The sequence below is a fragment of the Macaca mulatta genome, chromosome 5 (assembly GCF_049350105.2).
Source record: "Macaca mulatta isolate MMU2019108-1 chromosome 5, T2T-MMU8v2.0, whole genome shotgun sequence".
In the NCBI taxonomy this organism is placed as follows: domain Eukaryota; kingdom Metazoa; phylum Chordata; class Mammalia; order Primates; family Cercopithecidae; genus Macaca; species Macaca mulatta.
Window position 1 is genome coordinate 167337548 of NC_133410.1, and position 21379 is coordinate 167358926.

Consider the following 21379-nt stretch of genomic DNA (forward strand, 5'->3'; position numbering starts at 1 on the left):
TCATGGCAGACAATTTTTCCACGGACAGTGGAGTGGGGGATGGTTTTGGGATGATTCAAGCACATTACATTTATTGTGTGCTTTATTTCTATTATTATAACATTATAATAAATAATGAAAGAACTATGCAACTCACCAAATGTAGAATCAGTGGGAGCCCTGAGCCTGTTTTCCTGGAACTAGACAGTCCCATCTGGGGTTGATGGGAGATAGTGACAGATCATCAGACATTAGATTTTCATAAGGAGTGTGCAGCCTAGATCCCTTGCATGTGCCGTTCATAATAGGGTTCCCACTCCTGTGAGAATCTAATGCCACCGCTGATCTGACGAGATGGAGCTCAGGCGGTAATGCTTACTCACCCACCACTCACCTCCTGCTTTGTTGCCCAGTTCCTAACAGGCCATGGTCTGGTACCAGTCTGTGACCCAGGGGTTGGGGATCCCTGCTCTGATTCTTCATATATGGCAGTTACCACATTCTACTAGCGGTTTTTTTAATTTATCCAAATACTTTACCAGATTATACCTTGAGAGCACCATTGTATGTATGTCCCTGTAGTGTATAGCATAATACTCAGTATAGTACATTAGTAGGCGCTTGTTTAAATACACTTATTTGAACCTGCATTGTTTTCAGCTACTACCAGTACTTAAAAATATGTGAATGTATTAGCCAGTATATAAAGTTCCTCTTTTTTTTTTTTTTTTTTTGAGACCGAGTCTCGCTCTGTTGCCAGACTGGAGTGCAGTGGCGCGATCTTGGCTCACTGCAACCTTGCTTCCCGGATTCAAGAGATTCTGCTACCTCAGCCTCCTGAGTAGATGGGACTATAGGCACATGCCACCACGCCCAGCTAATTTTTGTATTTTTAGTAGAGATGGGTTTCACCATGTTGGCCAGGATGGTCTCGATCTCTTGACCTCGTGATCCGCCCACCTTGGCCTCCCAAAGTGCTGGGATTACAGGCATGAGCCACTGCACCTGGCCCCTCTCTTTTTTTAAACATAAATTTGTCTCCAAATTTGAAGTTTTAAGAACATCTCCATTATTTCAGAATTTAACAAGTATATTTATCCTATCCATGGTTTGTTCTTTCTTTAATTTTAAATTTAATAAGAGATGAGGTCTTGCTATATTCACCAGGCTGGTCTCAAACTCCTGTGCTCAAGCGATCCTCCCATCTTGGCCTCTCAAAGTGGTGGAATTACAGGCATGAGGCCCTGCGCCCAACCCTACCTGTGCTTCTAAACTGTATTTACTCCAGTTTTTTCTTTCCAGTAACAGGGTTCTTTCTTTTTTTTCTTTTTTTTTTTTTTAACTTCAGAGACTCTCCTCTATAAATTGTTTAATTTTCTATACCAGTTCCAGCTTAGAGTTTTGAAATTCACTACCAAGAAATGTGTGGGGTATTTTATTAAAAATATACTGTTTTACATAGGAAGGCAAAGTAATTATCATTTTGTTTCTGAGGTCATATCTGATTTACTCAGCATTTTTTTAGTTCCTCCCCTCTTCCCAGCTGACGTCTCTCTTTAATAAATTCTTTCTGTGGAACAAAACTTAGAGTTTAGGGTCTGTCATAAGAATAGTTTGAAGGTCTTTTTTGCCTAAACCAATTCTGACCTTTGCCTGGACTGAAACTCATTTGCCATTTATCTGTTCCTAGAACCTTGAATGGTCTTACTGTTTATTCCCTTTACTTGGGACTTGGCTGGTGAAAAAGTATTAGTGCCATCATCTATAGGGATGGCCCTATCCATGACCAGTCTGTCATCTGGGTTAATTATGAAAATGTTAAGTTCAGTCTTCACACTCATTGCTGAAAAGACCGCTGTGTTTATATTTCTCCTTCTAGAGAAATGCTTATCTGTCCTTTTGTTTTCTGGACCTAATCCAATTCTGTGTCCAAGATAAATATTCTACTGGCTTCATGCTGTTTTATCTTCATAAAAACAAGTCACCAAATACCTGTGTACTAATGCAGTTCATACAGTAAAAACGTTAATTGCACAGGAGATTCAGATGAATAAAACAATACTTACTTTGGTTTCTCATGGCCAGAGTTAAAAAAACAAAACAAAACTAGATTTACTAGTGCACGGGTCATATGCTATTACAGCTTCAAGGAGCTGCCAGAAGCTCATTCCTTCCCTTTGCATTTTTGTGAATGTCAGTTCTGAAATAAATGAACAAACCCAGGACTTGAAAATAATTATTTCACCTATAAATTGTGCCTGTCCTCATATGGTAATGAGAGTTGACGGTGATTTTTATTTTCAAAAAAACAGCTTGGTTTGGGAAAAGGTGCCTGTAGTCAGTCTTTGCAAGCTTCTTTATTCTGTGAAATTTTTGTTCCCTATTTTCTAAAAACAATAGTGACAAATTAACCAGAATCAAAGGCACTGCAATTTTTATCTAGGGTTTCTTTCTCCTTATTTTTTTGTGTGATTCTCTCTTCATGATGCTACACTTTTATTTTGCCACTTTAATTGACTAAGATGAAATAATTTCTTAGCAGGGGTGGGGATAGGAAACAGCGGTGGGAGAGATTATCTTCAGAGTCTGTATTGCTTTTGGGGGTCTCAGCTTTTGTTTAATTTTAATCTCTAAGTCTGTGGTTTTTGAATTTTACACTTGGGACAGAAGGATCCATGACTTTAGGTAGCCGATCCATCTCCCAAAGCCTAGGAGGGGAGGAACTTGGATTTAGCTGCTGTTGAGAAAGTTCAGAGTGTTTTCAGCCCCCCTGCGTGCAGTTAACCAGAGATCTTTTTAATGGAATCATTTCTTTTCCTTGGCAAACACAAAGATTTGTTTAGCCAATAAAATGTGGTGGGGATTTCAAAGCAGAAATGAGCTATGCGTTTTGGAGGTTTAGGATGCCGAAGTTGGGAATTACATGTTGTACAAACCAGTTTTTCCCATAGTTTTCTTTTCTAAAAATTGTGGTGGAAGAGAGGTGTGTACTGGTTAAATGTGCTGCTCTGTGCCAAAGACCAGTATTTCAAAGTATAAATGATAAAAGGAACTTAACTGTAAACTTGATATTTACATGAGTTTTATTTTCCAAAGCAGTTATGTTTATTTTATAGAATAGGAAAAGGCTCACTCGCCAAGGCTACAGAGCTAGCTACCCGTGCGGATAGGCCAAGATGTGGGACGCAGACCTTTTGATTCCTGCATCACACCTGAGCCAATTTTTAGTCCTATGAGTATGGCAAGTTCCCTTGTTGTGTGGTTAAAAAACTGTTATGAATTTGTAGCTAAAATACATTTTTATGCTTTTTAATTCTTACCCAACTATATTCTCTTGTATGTTGGACTTTTTTATTTTCATTAGACGTTTCTTCTTTCTGGCACTGAGGGGCTGAGACATAGACTAGTAACTCTGAAAATCAAGTCCAGCCTCTTTCGTGTGGCGGCCCTGCCTCATTTCTCTTTGCTCTTCCCCTCATACTCTTAAGTCCAGTCAAAGCGAATTTGTCTCAGTTCCTCAAACAATTTTGAGTTTTCTTTTTATGAGGACTTCTTTGTTTGGAACTTGGCTCCTCCCTTCCTTCTTTAACCTAACTCATTCCTAACTAGTGTGGTGATTAAGAGCGGGAGTGGGCTTGGAATCGGACTTCCGGTTTCGAATCCACACACTATCACTTAATAGCTGTATGGTCGCGAACAAGTTGCTTAACCATGCCGTGCTATGCTGCCGTTTTCTCTTTGGTATGTTGGAAATAATAGTAACCACCTCATGGTGGTGGTATGAGATTTAAGTGGGTGGTTCTTGCAGTTAGGACTGTGCTGGGTGCATAGTAAGTACTCTGATTCCTGGAAGCCTTTGCTGATAATGTGCTCTTTCACAGACTCATTGCACTGAGCACTCTGTCCCTCTGGAGTGTAATTGCCCGTGCATGACTTACTACTCCCCTCTGAGGACAGGGGTGACCATGCCAACTCTGATTTTGCTTTGCAATGTAAGCGCTTGGCACGTATAGGCACAAGACAAATGTCTGAATAAATCAATAAGCAAAGCCCCACTTAGCTCATGCTATCATCTTATGTGTTTAACCTCTGCTTTTCTTTCTTTTTGTAATGATCTTTTTGCCTTTTATTTGGGGTTTTTGATGAGTAATTTTAGGAGAAGAGAACTAATAGGGAAGTTGAGCCTAGGTTGCTTTATAGCAGCTTCTGGAGTTGTAACACATGATTGCTTCATGCTGTTTGTCCCCTTTGGGAGAAGAGGCCATACATATGGACAGGCCTCTTGAAAAGTTGCTGTATTCTTTAAGAAAAAATTAAAGTAGGTTCCACATAGAAAAGGCTAGACTCACAAGGAACTTGCAGGTTAACATTGACCGCAAGTCTGGATTTAATCTAATAACTGCTATAGCCTCCCTGCTCCCCAGCCCTCTAAAGGCAGGCTCACAGGATTTCCTGGCAGTTCGTTTTGTTGATCATCAGTTGTGCTGTGGCCATAATGGAGCAGTGGAAGCCACTTGACTCCTTACCTTCCATGCTTCATTTTTAGACAAGAGTAAAAACAATGTAAAAGGAAAAGCTTATGCGAGAGCAGGATATTTTCTGACTAAAAGTAATGATAGTCCATTTTTTTCCAACTCCGGGGGTTGTGACCCAGTTAGGTCCTGGTGGTGGTGGATGTGTTCTAGGTGAAATAATGCCTTACCTAAAGGAAAAGGGGGAGAAGGAGTTTGCTGTACTGCTGTGATTTTTTTGTTTAAAGTCATTAAAGGTTTGGTTTGGAGGGTAATACAAGAGTGATACTAGGGAATAATTGCTATAGAATCAGTCAGATTTTCTTTTTTTTTAAGTTATTTTTATTTTTATTATTTATTATACTTTAAGTTCTAGAGTACATGTGCACAACTTGCAGGTTTGTTACACATGTATACATGTGCCATGTTGGTGTGCTGCACCCATTAACTCATCATTTACACTAGGTATATCTCCTAATGCTATCCCTCCCCCCTCCACACCCCACAATAGGCCCCAGTGTGTGATGTTCCCCTTCCTGTGTCCAAGTGTTCTCATTGTTCAATTCCCACCTATGAGTGAGAACATGCGGTGTTTGGTTTTCTGTTCTTGTGATAGTTTGCTGAGAATGATGGTTTCCAGCTGCATCCATGTCCCTACAAAGGACATGAACTCATCCTTTTTTATGGCTGCACAGTATTCCATGGTGCATATGGGCCACATTTTCTTAATTCAGTCTGTCATTGATGGACATTTGGGTTGATTCCAAGTCTTTGCTATTGTGAATAGTGCCACAATAAACATACGTGTGCATGTGTCTTTATAGCAGCATGATTTATAATCCTTTGGGTATATACCCAGTAATGGGATGGCTGGGTCAAATGGTATTTCTAGTTCTAGATCCTTGAGGAATCACCACATTGTCTTCCACAATGGTTGAACTAGTTTACAGTCCCACCAACAGTGTAAAAGTGTTCCTATTTCTCCACATCCTCTCCAGCACCTGTTGTTTCCTGACTTTTAAATGACCGCCATTCTAACTGGTGTGAGATGGTATCTCATTGTGGTTTTGATTTGCATTTCTCTGATGGCAAATGATGATGAGCATTTTTTCATGTGTCTGTTGGCTGCATAAATGTCTTCTTTTGAGAAGTGTCTGTTCATATCCTTCGCCTACTTTTTGATGGGGTTGTTTGTTTTTTTCTTGTAAATTTGTTTGAGTTCTTTGTAGGTTCTGGATATTAGCCCTTTGTCAGATGAGTAGATTGCAGAAATGTTCTCCCATTCTGTAGGTTGCCTGTTCACTCGGATGGTAGTTTCTTTTGCTGTGCAGAAGCTCTTTAGTTTAATTAGATCCCATTTGTCAGTTTTGGCTTTTGTTGCCATTGCTTCTTCCTTACACTTTATACAAAAACTAATTCAAGATGGATTCGAGACTTAAATGTTAGACCTAAAACCATAAAAACCCTGGAAGAAAACCTAGACAATACCATTCAGGACATAGGAATGGGCAAGGACTTCATGTCTAAAACACCAGAATCAGTCAGATTTTCATGGGGCGGTAGTGAAACACAGAGATCATCTGATCCCAAGCTACTTTCACAGCTGAACTCTTCTTCACCAACCTCAGAGCCTCTGAAAGCAGTGTGTGTGTATGTGAAATCACAGGCTTTTACTATTCAGAATGCATTTTTTTCATACCTAAGATACTGTGTTATAAAGGACAGTTCATTTATTTATTAGAATAATGGCTATAAGTTAACCTGGTTTTTATAGGATGGCCAGGTACTCTGACTGCCCTTTATAATGATGTTTCTGATATGTGCTCTGAGCTCTAAAAGTAAACTTACAAATGAATTTACAGGATCCTCAATAGTAAATGTTCATTCAAAAGCATCTGTTGACAGTTTCCATATTCTAGGTACAAAGCGTTGTTACGGTACAAGAATGAATAAGGTAGCACCCTGCCTTTGAGGAGTTCAGTTCATGGAGGTTTGCTCCCTATTCCTGTGTTACCACATGTGTAACAGGAGCTGACAGTACAGATTAGGTATTCCTAATCCAAAAATCTGAACTGCTCCAAAATCAGAGTAGTTTCTGACTAAAAGCAATGAGAGTCCATTTTTTTTCCAACTCCAGGGGTTGTGGTGGCCTGATTAAGTCCTGGCAGTGGTGGATGTGTTCTAGGTGAAACAATGCCTTACCCAAGGGAAAAGGGGAGAGAGGTTTGCTGTACTGCTGTGATTCTTTTGTTTAAAGCCATTAAAGATTGGGAGTAGTACAAGAGTGATACTAGGGCGTAACTTTTGAGCATTGACATGACACATCAAGTGGGAAATTCCACACCTGACCTTATGCGTCATAGTCCCAACACAGTCAAAACTTTGCTTCATATGCAAAATTATTAAAAATATTATATAAAATAACCTTCCTGCTGTGTATATATAAGGTATATATGAAAGAAACACAAGTGAATTTCATGTTGAGACCTGAGTCCTATCCCCAAGATATCTCATAATGTATATACAAATATTCCAAAATCTGAAAAAACGCCAAATCCAAAACACTTCTGATCCCTTGAGGGATTTGGAGTTTTTTCAGATTTTGGAATATTTGTTAATATATTAATGAATCCTATAATAAACTGTAGGATCCTGTTAATATCCTATTAATAAATCCTGGCCATCCTATAAAAACCAGGTTAACTTATAGCCATTATTCTAATAAATATTTTGGTTCGGATAAGGGATACTCAACCTGTATACCAAAAAGTAGGCACAAGGAGATCTTACAAAAGTGCTCTGTAGGCTGGGCATGGTGGCTCACGCCTATAATCCCAGCATTTTGGGAGGCGAGGCAGGAGGATCATTTGAGGCCAGGAGTTTGGGACCAGCTACATAATGAGATTCCATCTCTCCAAAAAATTTTAAAAATCAGTCGGGCATGGTGATGCGTGCTTGTAATTCTAGCTACTAAGGAGGCTGAGGTGGGAGGACCACGTGATCCCAGGAGTTCCGAGCTGCAGTGATCTATGATCGCACCACTGCACTCCAGCCTGGGTGACACGGTGAGACGCTGTCTCTAAAATAAAATGTGAAATCAAATAAATTATTAAAGTGCTCAATAAAGGTTTGTTAGATGATTTAGGTGTCTAAGCTTAGTAGTAGATACCTTTAATTTTCTTTTTTTTCTTTCACTTAGCACTTTCTTGGATTTGTATCTTTTTATTTGGAGAGTTAGATGCTAAATACACATTTTAAAGTTGTTTTTATATTTGTGCTCATAATTTCAAAATTCTTGTCTTTCCATCTTGTTTGCAGGTGATTTTCCAAAAATAAACACCAGGTTATCATGATTAGAATTAAAGAGTTTTTGGAAAACCTAACCTAATGTAATGGAATGGAGAGAGAGGGGTGAGGGTAACAAGGTAGGTGGAGGAGGGGGTAGCAATAAATGAGAAGGTGGAATTTTATGATGGGAATTTGTGATTTCTCGCTCATCTCTCTCAGGCAGTATTGCTTCCAATCCCCTCTATAACTTCATTTTTATTTTTAGTGCCTACAGACACTCTAGTCTTTAGATGTTCCTTCTGCACTGAGAATCTTTTTTTTTTTTTTTTTTTTGAGACAGACTGGAGTGCAATGGCATGATCTCGGCTCACTGCAACCTCCACCTCCCAGGTTCAAGTGATTCTCCTGCCTCAGCCTCCCGAGTAGCTGGGATTACAGGCAACTGCCACCAGGCCCAGGGCTAATTTTTGTATTTTTAGTAGAGACAGGGTATTTCCATGTTGGCCAGGCTGGTCTCGAACTCCTGACCTCAAGTGATCCACCTGCCTCAGCCTCCCAAAGTGCTGGGATTACAGGCGTGAGCCACTGTGCCCAGCCTGCACTGAGAATCCTAAGAGAGTTTTCATGTTGGTATGTTTGTAATACCAGAAATTTTGCCAGTTACAACCAGCTACTGTTAACGTGCAAGAAATTCTATTTCGGAATGCCAAAACAGAGGGTAATCCCTCCCTGCCCAGATGGTCCGATAAGACTATCAGTAATGACCCAGTGCTTCATTTCCTGTGTGTTCTCTACATTTGGCATTCTGCAGTCTGAGGGTTATGTACATCAGGAATCTCGAGTGCAAGCGTGACATGTACAGAAGGCTTGAAAATAGGTAAAACATGGTGGTAGGGGCAGCTGATATCAGGAACACTGTCCTTAGGGGATAACAGACACTGAGATCCAGAGAATGGAGATCTGGAGAAATTAGCCAGGCATGGTGGTGTATATCTGTAGTCCCAGCTACTTGGGAAGCTGAGGCAGGAGGATTGCTTTAGCCTAGGAGGTCGAAGCTACAGTGAGCCATGATTGCACCACTGCACTCTAGCCTGGGAGACAGAGCAAGACTCTGTCTCAACACACACCCACACACATCAGGTACTAAGTACAGTCCTCATTATTTGCAGATTCCTTATTAGTAAATTCACCTACCTACCAAAATTTGTAACCACAAAATCAATACTCTCAGCACTTTCATGGTCACTCATGGACATATGCAGAGTGACAAAATAGTTGAGTCACTTTACATGCATGTTCCCAGCTGAAGTCAAACAGGGTAACCCTCTGCCATCCTGTATCAGCTCTTCTGCTATAAACAAGTGTCCTTTTCACAGTGAATTTAGTGCTTTTTATTTATTTTTTTGTTTTTTTGCTTCGTCTTGGTAATGTCACTGTTCAGTCCCTGTTTATAGTGCTGAAGTGCTGTCTAGTGGTCCTACTGTAAGAAGCTGTGATGTGCCTTACAGAGACAGTATATTTAGGTAAGCTTTGTTCAGGCATGAGGTAATAGTGCTGTTGGCTATGAGTTCAGTGTTAATGAAGCAACAATGTACATTAAATAGGGTATCTTTAACAGAAACACATATACACTACAAACCAAGGTATGTATTAATCTGTTGATGAAAATGTTGTAATCAGAGGCTTTCAGGAACCTAACCCTTTATTTCCCCCTGGAAGCAGTGGTTCGGTATTCACTAATTCAGTGGTCATGGTGACTTTATAGAACATAACTGCTTCACAGAATGAGAATGGACTGCACAGTGGAAGCGCTCTGCAGCACTCTGCAGCCTTCGAATGGAGAAGGTAAATGGGTGGCTTCACCCTAGGATGAGTTTTGGAGGCCAGTCCAGTTGAAGGATAGAATGAGGTAGGGAATCAAAGTGATGACTTATTGGCTTTGAAAGATCAAGAGGTGAAGTCAGGATGGGTTTGATAAAGGAAGTTATCAAGAGACTGGAAGATTGTATGAAGTCAGAGGGCAGGCCTGCAGGGAATAATTACAGGTGCAAGGATCAGAGGGTATAGTCAAAGTCTTGCTGGAAAATGGGGGAAGGTAGAAATGAGGGCAATCAAGGCAGAGAACAACACATTTGGTTTTGGATAGACCCTTCATGGGAACTTTGAGCTCTAGGGGGTGGTATAGGGATACTTAGGTCAGAGGACCCAGAGTGCTGATAAAGACAATTGGAGTGTGCCGACAAGGTGCAGCTGTCTGCGCAAATTTCCAGAAATTCCAAGAACCCTGAGACATGATCTAGGAATGCTACATGTCCAGATGTAAAAGCAGGTATAAAGAGGCCTATGCAAAGTATCACATGAGTGGCACGTTCTTTACTACACAGAATACAGTGTACTTTTTCCAGTTACAGGACCCACAGCATTTTACCGTGGAAAGATGCAGAGAAAGAATCAAGATTTGTTTACTGATTAGGTTTAGGGAGACGAGGGGAGGACAGGAGTGAATAGTCAAGAGTTGCTCCAGTTTGACTAATTGCTGTAAGATGCTTTTTGTTCTACAGAGTTTGATGGATGTTATACTTCCAGAGTTGTCTTTATTATCTCATAATTCTTCAGTTTTCAGTTCCCTTATCATGTGATTTTCATTATTATGACATTTAAGGTTGGCGAATGAGCTTACTTATGGTTTGATAAATAGAGGTAATGATTCCTCTCAGTTCTGTTTGCATGGGGGGGTTGTGGAACTAGGTCAACTTCCTCCTGACTGTCTTTGAAGTTTCACTGACAATTCTGGACACTCAGATTCCAGCCTTCCAAGCTTTCCTACTGGCCACTGGGTTAGATTTCATACCCCTTCTATTGGTTGCTGTGGTGGGGTTTGTAAATGGAACAGAGGCAAATCATACTTGTGCCCTACTATTGTGATTTATGTGAAGAGTTGTCTAGAACTGTGCTGCCCAGTTCAGTAAACACCAGCCACATGTCTAGTCAGCCCTTGAAATGTGGCTAGCCAGAACTGAGACATTCTCTAAGTATAAAATTCACATTGGATTTTGAAGACCTAGAATGAAATAAGGAATGTGAAATATTCTGTGAGAAAGTTAATTTTTAATATTGATATGTTGAATTAAGATTTTGTATATGTTGGTTTAAGCAAAAATACTAAAATTAATTTCACTTGTTTTTTGTTTGTGGGTCCTGCTTTGTGGCCCAGGGTGGAGTGCAGTGGTGTGATCATGGCTCACTGCAGCCTTGACCTCCTGGGCTCAAGCAGTACTCCTGCCTCAGCCTCCCAAGCAGCTGGGACTACAAGTGTGCCACCATGCCAGGCTAATTAAAAAAAAAAAATTTGTTTTTATAGACAGAGGGTCTCCCTATATTGCCCAGGCTGGTCTTGAACTCCTGAACTCAAGTGATCCTCCCAAGGGAGCCTCAGCCTCCCAAAGTACTGGGATCACAGGTGTGAGCCACCGCATCCAGGCCTCACATGTGTTTTTCTTTTTATCTTTTTTAAGTTCTAGGGCACATATGCAGGGAGTGCAGGTTTGTTACATAGGTAAACGTGTGCCATGGTGGTTTACTGCACCTATCAACCCATCACCTAGGTATTTAAAAAATATGGAACACTTCATGAATTTGCATGTCATACTTGTGCAGGGGCCCTGCTAATCTTCTCTGTATCGTTCCAATTTTAGTACATGTGCTGCCAAAGCGAGCACCTCACGTGTTTCTTATTGCAGTTTTTAAATATGGGTACTAGAACATTTAAAATTATATTTGAGGCTTATATTATCTTTCTGTTGAACAGCACTGTCTCTTTGAGTGATTTTTTGGATTTCCATGGAATAATTTGAAAATGACTGTATTAAATGATATACTTCTAAAGAAAAGTCTTGGGTCCAGTTACATTAATCCTCTCGAAGTTGTTAGTATACCTGAATGTATCCCTTATAAATAAAAGGATTATTGTCATAAGTACTAAACACCCTTCTGCTAACAGAAGTTTATTCATTTTCCTGGGAAATTCTTCTGTAATAAATAAAATGAAGTCAACATTTATGTCAGTTCTACTGGATGGAATATAACTGAATCCCTTTAAGAATTGGTATCAGGGTTAGCATTAGCTTGGATTTTGGACGAATCAAATGCAGTCATATTTTTAAATGTGCAGTTCTTTCTCAAAGGAGCTTTTGAATCTATGTCACATCGAGCCGTGGTATAATGAGGTTTTGTTGTCCCTGAGAGAGTGACTATTTTCAGAACTTAGGTGAACAGCTATTTGCAAGGCAGCCTTAGTAAATATGGTAGAAAAGAGGTTCATTTAAAAGGAGCTAGTTTAAGAACCACTTACTAACTGCCTGATCTCTGCTCAGTGTTAGTATTAACTGCACGAGCAAAACACAAAAGAAATTAAAGGTGTGGTCCATGTCCTGGAAGTTCATCATCTGGCTTGGGAATTCCTAACTGGCATCTACATTCTGATGTATCTGATGAGATGTAAGGAGCGATTAATACCTTTTTAATAGCAGCTAAAGCACTAAACTTTGAAAATTATTTATTAAAGATCGCAGATCCAAAGTTACCTTGAGGAAACACCACTTCCACACATGTTCTGTTATGGGAATTGTGCATGGCTTGCAGGTATTCTTCCCTAAACCAGGGTCCCCAGCTCCTAAGCCAAAGACCAGCCACACACACAGAGCAGCAGGCAAGCCAGTGAAGTTTCATCTGTATTTATAGCTGATCCCCATCGCTGATGTTACCGCCTGAGCTCCGCCTCCTGTCAGATCAGCAGTGGCATTAGATTCTCACAGGAGCACAAACCCTATTGTGAACGGCGCATGCAGGTGATCTAGGTTGCGTGCTCCTTATGAGAATCTAATGCCTGATGACCTGAGGTGCAACAGTTTCATCCCGAAACCATCCCCCACCCCCAGTCCATGGAAAAATTGTCTTCCATGAAGCCAGTCCCTGGTCCCAAAAAAGGTTGGGGACTGCTGCCCTAAACCGTGGTTGGTGGCAATGTGTAGACACAGTGACTGTTGTTCCAAGGTATAGCCAAGGGGAAAGTTGAACCATGGTTGTAGCTGGGGAGGTTTCTGAGCTACAAGAAAGGTAGAGGATCCTTCAGAGGCGTTATTTGTAGAGTCCATTCTGTCTTCCTATATCAAATATTGAAACGTTTTCAGGAAGGGACCATGTGGGAAGTTTTTATAGAACAGATGGCCCTTGGTTTGGGTCCTAAAAGAACTTAGAGGATTCAGCTTGCAAAGTTAAATGAGGGGTACTTTAGAAGGGGAAATTGATGTGACTGAGGATATGTGGGGGGTTGAAAGGGGATTTATGAGTGGAAGAGAGAATACCTTATATTAATTTGAAAGATAATTGTTTCACAGATATAATTTTCTAACTGTTGCGCTAATTTGTTCTAGACCTTATTGTTCCCAAGGAACTTTGTGATGAGTCTAACTCAGAGTGTTTAATTGCCTGGCGCTTCCAGAGAATTGGCTATGCTTTTGGGGGAGGGAAGATAGGATGGGGAGGTGATTGACCTTCTTGGGTAAAATCATTATTTGCCAGGTATCATTGTGGCCAGAGTTACTTATCTTGGCTTCATGTTGTATAAACACCATGCAATCATCTATGAGCTTAGCAACTCAAATAGGACAGTGAGTACTTTTGGGCTTGTGTATATAAAAATTAACACATCACATTTGTCTAGAGTTTTATGGTTTTTCAAAGGGACTTTCAAATGCTCACATTTAACATCTCCAACAATTCTTGTCTATTTATGGTTAAGGAAACTGAGGCCCAGAGAGTCTAGTGTCTTTCCCCAAAGTCACATGGGTATTGGATGACTAGGCCAGAACTAGACTTAGCTCTTGCCTTCTCATCGAAGGTTCTATTCCCTGGTATGACACCCTCTCTCAGCAGGGACCCTGCTGACGGTGACTATGCGCTGATGGCTGGCGTCTCCTGAGTTCCTCGTACTCAGCCTGATCATGAGGAACTGACTCAGAGAAATGAGAGTCTGCTGATTCAGAGCTGGATATCCTTTCCCAGTCTTTCATTCCTAGCTTTCTCTTCTCCTAAATTGATTTCTGTCAACTCCCAAGCAGCTTTCTTAGTCGTTGTGGCTATCAGAACTCTTAGAGCACTTTAAGAGTCTTTCTCACTTAATTTACCAGCAATAAATGTATTGCATGGGAAACCTTTAATTTTAGCTATATTTTGGGTAGGTATCACTATTTTTTCCTGTCAAACCAAAACCAAAGGAGAACTGTCACTAACTTAATCTCTACATAGATTTCCTTTAATAATGCTCATTAACTTTGTTATTCTGTTATATACATTGACTTCCATTGAATGGATTTGTAGCAGGTCAAGAATGAGAGGGATACCAGTACGAAGGCTATTACGGTAGTCCTGGCAAAACACTGGACTTTGCTGGGCATGGTGGCTCACACCTATAATCTCAGTGCTTTGGGAGGCCCAGGCGGGCAGATTGCTTGAGCCCAGGAGTTTGAGACTAATCTGGGCAACATGGTGGAACCCCGTCTCTACAAAAAACACAAACATTAGCCAGGTATGGTGGCGCTTGCCTGTAGTCCCAGCTACTCAGGAGGCTGAGGTGGGAGGATTGTTTGAGCCTAGAGGTCGAGGCTGCAGTGAGGCATGATCTTGCCACTGCACTCTAGCCTGGGTGACAGAGCAAGACCCTGTCTCAAAACAAAACAAAACAAACAAAACCCCAAATCCACCAGGCTTGGATTAGGGTGGTAGCAGTGGAGTTTGTGATGGAAGCTACAGTCTCTCCATTGGCAGGGGTTAAGAGGGAGCCAGGAGTGCCACGGGCTCCAGAGAAAACTTCTTGCCCAGCCTTCGTGTCACTAGTGTTGAGAGAAGAGAGGGCCTTCTGGCAAGACCTTCTCCCACACCTTGGGAGACCTGTTACTCCATCACCACATCTGCTTTGAGACTGTTGACACACTAATTTAATTTTCTTCTTTATCCTGTTTACAACTGTTTACACTGACAGCCTTTAAAAGACCAAAGCTTCTAGGGTTTTTTGTTTTTGTTTAAGTTTTTGTTGTTGTTGTTTTTCAGAGACAGGGTCTTGCCCTGTTACTCGAGCCGAAGTGCAATGGTGTGGTCATAGCTCACCACGGCCTCAAATTCCTGGGCTCAAGTGATCCTCCCACCCCAGCCTCTTGAGTAGTTAGCATGACATGCATGCACCACCATGCTTGATTACTTTTAAATTTCTTATAGAGACAGGGTCTTGCTATGTTGCCTAGGCAGGTCTCAAACTTTTAAACTCAAGTGATCCTTCCACCTCGGCCTCCCAAAGTGCTGGGATTACAGGTGTGAGCTACCGCACCTGGCCCTTCTAGATTTTTTCTTAATCCAAATCTTTACTCTCCATATAAGAGATGGATAATTAGGTAAGTTTCCCTCCCACTGAATATTCCCTATTGCTTACCCTTCCCCTGCTTCATCTTCTGCAATAGCACTCACCATTTGTTTTGGCACACTGAATATTTTTCTGAATTATTGATTTTCTTCTCCCACTATCATGTAAACTTCATAAAGGTGGCAGGGGTTTGGTTCATGTATCATCAGCATCCTGAACAGGGTCTGGCATATGAAATGTTTGAAAAGATGAAATGAGTGGAGTTTGAAGTCTTTAGATAGCACATTTTATAAGCGAGTTCATAAATTATTCTACAAAAGCAATGAAATGCCTTTATAAACTGGAAGAATGTCAGATGTTCTTTGTTTTGTTTAATCCTATTTGGTGGCTTATGTAATTATAACACAGATTAATGAATAACTCTTAGTAATTCCAGAATTACCCTAATGGCAATAATAATACGTATTTGTATGATGCCATTTACAGTAGCCTGAATGAATTTTTTATTCCTCTGTGAGATAAATAGTTGTATCTCAATGTTACAAATGTTAAAAATTATAAATGCTTAAAAATGTTGTAAATGTGAGAGAGAAGCCTTTTCACAAAAACATTCCTCTCCCGGAAAACAGAGACCAGTCTAGTGTGGGACATAGGTGTGTAGTTGGTTAGTGCAAGGCATATGAGAAGGTACAGAATGATGAGAAGGTTTTACCTTCATGCTGATGAGGTGGCTAAATTGTCAGTAGTAGTTTTGGGCATGTGAGCTGCTGCTTCTCAATACTGACAGCATTTTAGGGGACTGGACTTTGTACAGTTCTGCATTGCCTGCTGAGGAATCCAGGCATCAGCAACGGAAAGTTCCAAAGCATTAACAGAAGATTTCATTATGTTATAGCTGCACATCCAAATCGAAGGGAGCTGGAGATAGCCAAGAATTGTCTGCTAGGTAGTTTTCAGACATGCGTCTCATGAATTAGATAATTTTAGTTCTGATGTGGAGATTGGGAGCACTGAAAAGTGGCACTACCGTAGAGCAGTTTTCTGTGACGTAGGTAGAGTAAGCAAATGTGTTAAATAAGAATTTCTGCAAGAACTCTTCCAGACACCTTCTACCTTACTTGATAACACGGTGTCCTGATCACATGATTTGCAGAGAATGAGAGATCTGTGAATGATTACCGAGATGATGGCCCCAACCCAGTAGCTCAGCTTCCAACTTCTTAAGCAGCTCTGGACTACCAATACCTTTCATAGGTCCAAATGCTAGTGACAACCTGGCTGGAAATTAAAGTTAAACTTTAAAAGTTATGTAATATTTTGTTGCTGATGTGTTTCTAACTTTTGGCCGTCTTAAAAATAACCGCATAGCTGCTCTTAATTTCAGGGGAATTAATGATTTTATGATTATAATTTAATCATGGGGATGGGTTGTAAAAATCATACATAAGGAAAATAGGTTGTAGATTGAGTTATGATATTGGAACTTTAAACAAAAAAGTCATGAAAGTCTTTGTCCAAATTGCCAGTTATCTCCCTGATTCTAGGAAGGTTGAATCATTTTACCGAGACAAATAGATACGCAGTGCCTTTTCTTTTGGGCAGAGAGTTACACTGCCGGCCTGACCTGGCCCCCTCTTTTTGGTGTTAACGTTTAGATATGAAATAGTTACAAACACAGCTTTATTGTAGCTCTTCTGGGCCGCTGTTTCGTTTATCAGGTTGGGGATTTCCTGGAGCCTTCACTTTCTTTTCCTTATCTCTGTATTGTCTGGATGCTGGTACCTGGTCAGATAGCCTTTCAGTAGCACTTTTTCAAAAAAACGTATAATATGTGTACTACAAAAATTCCTCTCATTGTTATGTATATTGCATTGCTGCTTGGTACTAAACAAAGTTTCCAAATAAAGGGAAATTGTGAAGCTTTGTTTAAGATACTTTAAGAGGGTAATGGCTACGGCTATATACTTTTGCTGGTTTTTATAAATATTAATGATAGCAATTATGTTGAAGGAAAAATGTGTGAGTCGAATTGCACCCTTCCAGGGTGAGTGCTTTGCTTTTCCTTTCAGCTGTCAGAGATTGTTTTGCGTCTGACAATTCTCTTGAAATAAAGCTTGCAGAATTATTACAGATTAAGGAAATCAAGTGACCATTAATGGCAAGAATTTTTTAAAAAAAGTTTTACCCATTGTTTGTAAATAATACGTGCCTATTATTAGAAAATTCAAAAATATAAAAGAATTTTTAAAAAGCATCCTGATCGTGGCTACTCAAAAGCATTCTGATATTGTTTTTCTACGCTTTCTTTTTTCTGTTTTCCGATATTTCCTTTTTCGACATTTAGTTTTAAAAGCATACTTGTTATCAAACCGCATATGCAATTTTTATCCCGTTCTTTTTATTTAACATAAGAATTTTCTATGTTTCACAGATTTTATGAAGATGTGCCACTCATTCACTGATTCTTTGAGTAACTGGGTGCCTTTTCTCTGTGCTCTGGGTGCCAAATGCTTTGCTTTTTAAAGTATAGAGACATGGGAGTAGAAAATCATCTAGATTATAATTAGGAACTGCACATCTTCCTGAATTTCCATGTAACTTTGATCTGGATCTGAAAGTTAAATTATTTCCCAGGTAGTTCCGCATTTTAAGTCAAAACAATAATACTGATTGATTTTTATTGTATGTTTAAGCTAACTTCGTATGGATTTAAAAATAAATATATATATATATATATATATATATCACTCTGCTAGGAGTCTGTCCCTAGCTGAAGTGCTGGACGGGCAGTAGAGGGCAGAGCAGAATCCTGGGGAGGCGGTGGGGGCTGGTGCGCCCGGCTTCTGCACAGGGATTGTTTACAGGGATGAGTGAGTAGGGCAGGGTTCATGGCAAGGTGTCCGACAAGATACTTAGTCACTCACAAAGCACATGACTTGGGCCTTGTCCTCAGAGGACCGAATTAGTGAGAATCTAAACATTTTAGGTGGCACAGAATATGAGATGTAGAAGAAAGAATTTGACTTATCAGCCAGTGATATCCAATTGCCTCCTCCTTTGCTCCTTCCCAGATCTGTCCCAGTGGTCAGGCGCAGACGTGGTATGAGGACAAGCAGGGTGGGCCCGCTCGTGAGCAAGGATGCCTGGATTTAAGGCCTGACTCTGCCACTGACAAACCGTATACCTTGGGCCAGTTCATTAACCTTCCTGTGCTTCATTCTCCTCATCTGTTAAGAGAAGATATTACTACTGCCTACTTCCTATGGTTAAATGAAACACATAGAATAACGCTTGGCACATAAAAGAGCACTCAGTGGATCTACCTAACTACCAGTGTTTTCTACCCTATATGTCTGAATTTGTATATATTGACAAATTTCCTTAGCACTGAGCTTATCAGATGAGTTTAGATGGCCTTAGGGTAGGTGTGTTACTCCTTGATCGCACACTGAACTGTTACTGTGAGGATGGCCTGCTGCTTAGCTAGCTATTAGGAACTATCCATGGTCACGTTTCTGAAAACAGCCAAGTATTGACAGACTTGGTTCCGATCGTGGATCTGTCTCCAAAGCCCATTCCCCTAAAGTAGACTGCTTCAAAAAAGCTTTCACACCCCCTTACCTTAATCTACTTGCTCTAGGCTAGGAGGAGGACCTATTTTGTTTTGAATAAACTTTGATTGAATTATAATATACAAAACAGTGTACATATTCGGGTTGCTGTGTCTTCACAGTACCAGTACTGGGATCAAGAAACAGCATCCCATAACCTTTTTGTGTCTTTCTGGGACCATGCTTTGAAGTCTCTGGTAGAAAGATTTGTGATCATTTGTTCTTGTGCAAGGAGGAGGCATTATGGAAGATAGGGAATTACCCTGATAAAGAGGAGGATCAGTTGTGATGCTGTGGATCTTAAACCGCCCCCACTCCCTCCCGTCCTGTATTTATTTCTCCATTTTTTTTCATTAATGCGAATATCAGAGAAAGAGGGATTGTGGTTTTTTTTTTCCTTTCAAGATTGGACATAGTGAGAGGAGAAAGATTCTTTATTGCAAGATTCATTAAATGAGAATAATTGGAATGGACTTTTTAGGGAGCTGTATTAAGTCTTAGATTTTTCTCCTCCAGACTACGTTTCTCAATTGTTGCTTTTGAGTTAATTTTTCATTACATATCATGATCATTGCTTTTCATCATGTGAAGAATGTAACGTCAAGGAATTACAGAAATGCATGAATACTTACCTAGAAACTTTCATGACTTTAATTCTCCCAACTCTAAATTAGGCATGGGAATGGGCTTTTTCTCAGATGTCAAATCTTGGATTGGAGGTGGGTCCTGGCAGCACTGCATCGGAAGGTTTTGGAGAGGAGTCTGGCATCACAGGAGACAGAGTTGTGATTGATTAGAGATTTTGGCGACAGGGAAAACAGGTCTTGAGTACCAGATATTTGCCTTTGATGATCTAAATGATACTGTGCTATTTATTGATTCTTAAACTTGGTACTCTTCTATAGGACCACTTAATACCTGGTATATCAGATTGGAAACAGTACAAATAGCAGCTTTAAAAAATTGAAGTAGTAGTCTCCCTTCCTTACATGTACCACATGGATTCATCATGCTTTCATACTTCTGTGGTCCTCCCTTCCAGTGTCTTAGAAAAAGTTCATCAGTATTGTGAAAGTAGCAGCGGTGGCAGCAGCAGCTCCAGTCAACAACCTATTGAACTGCATGTGGAATGTGGGAGTCTAGTCAGTGATTGCAGACACTTTTGTAAATGTGTAAACTTTGGATAACCTGAATTATTTTCTATGATACATGGATGAACTGTAGAAAGGAAATAGATAACTTGGCCATGTGTAGGGTTACAAATACAGTGGATAATAAATTGTAATATGCATAGTATTTAATATTTAGGAGCAGGCACCCAGCATGATAATGAATAACAGTGTGAATACTTCTATAATTGTATGATTCCATTTTAGGAAAGAGAAGATTGAGGAAAAAAGGGAGACTGAATTGAGGGAGAGAACAGACTCTTAAGCATAAAAGATCTACACATACCTCCTCTTAGTTACTCTCTGAGTTGCTCTCATGTCTCAGAAGAGTGGTTGTGAGGATACCATTATGCTTTTTCCACTTACTGAAGAAATTGTAGAGCTCCTATTTAAACGTAAGGAAATTTGAAGTCATATAGAGACATCCCCCTTTAAATATAATAGTTGTGGTTTTGTTTTTCATTTCTACTTTACTACATTTTATCAGATTTTGAACTGTGGAATTAAGGCTTATTAGCCGAGTAACAGAGGAAATGGCATTTTCACTTTTAAAAAAATCTAAAAATCCTTTCTGTTAAGATATCATGTTGGTCTCACTGATTGGAGTAATCACAAGATATTAAAAGCCTCTATGGGAGCTTTTGCTGTAGTAAATGAGGGAAAGGGAGAAATGGAGTGTGAGTGTACAAGCAATGTCCTGATCAGACTGTATGCATCTATCTGACTATGAAAGAAGCACACTGCTTGTGACAGTTAGATTCATATCATAGTTTTCTTGTTTGTTTTTAGATGGAGTCTCGCTGTGTCGCTCAGGCTGGAGTGCAGTGGCGTGATCGTGGCTCACTGCAACCTCTGCCTCCTGAGTTCAAGCGATTCTCCTGCCTCAGCCTCCTGAATAACTGGGACTATAGGCATCCACCACCACACCTGGCTAATTTTTTTGTATTTTTTTTTTAGTAGAGATGAGGTTTCACCACATTGGTCAGGCTGGTCTCAAACTCCTGACTTCAAATGATCCGTCCACCTCAGCCTCCCAAAGTGCTGGGATTATAGGCGTGAGCCACTGCGCCTGGCCCATATCATAGTTTTAATGCAAATATTTAGTGTTATTAAACCAGTTGGAAAGTATCTGTTGGACATCTAAAAGGGATAAAACCTGCATGAGGTACAAAAATGAATGTTAAGACCCAGACTAATATGCAAAGAATTTATAATCTAGTTAGGATCATAGAAGTATTATACACTTTTTTTTTTTTTTTTTTTGGAGACAGGGTCTCTCTCTGTTGTCCAGGCTGGAGTGCATTGTTGCGGTTGTAGCTGACTGCAACCTTGAACTACTGAGCTAAGTGATCCTCTCACCTCAGCTTCCTGAGTAGCTGGGACTACAGGTGCATGCCACCACTCCTG

At 40.2% G+C, this 21379-nt stretch overlaps 1 protein-coding gene and 1 non-coding gene across 3 annotated transcripts in view; one reads left to right on the plus strand and one right to left on the minus strand.

The window, feature by feature from the left end:
- The window catches only part of FNIP2 (folliculin interacting protein 2), a 137669-nt gene that overhangs the window by 15432 nt on the left and 100858 nt on the right, over positions 1-21379 (plus strand). The gene's annotated exons all lie outside the window — the stretch shown is intronic.
- On the minus strand, positions 11391-11497 carry LOC114678643 (U6 spliceosomal RNA). Its single transcript, XR_003730058.1, has one exon. It is a non-coding gene; the product is annotated as a U6 spliceosomal RNA (small nuclear RNA).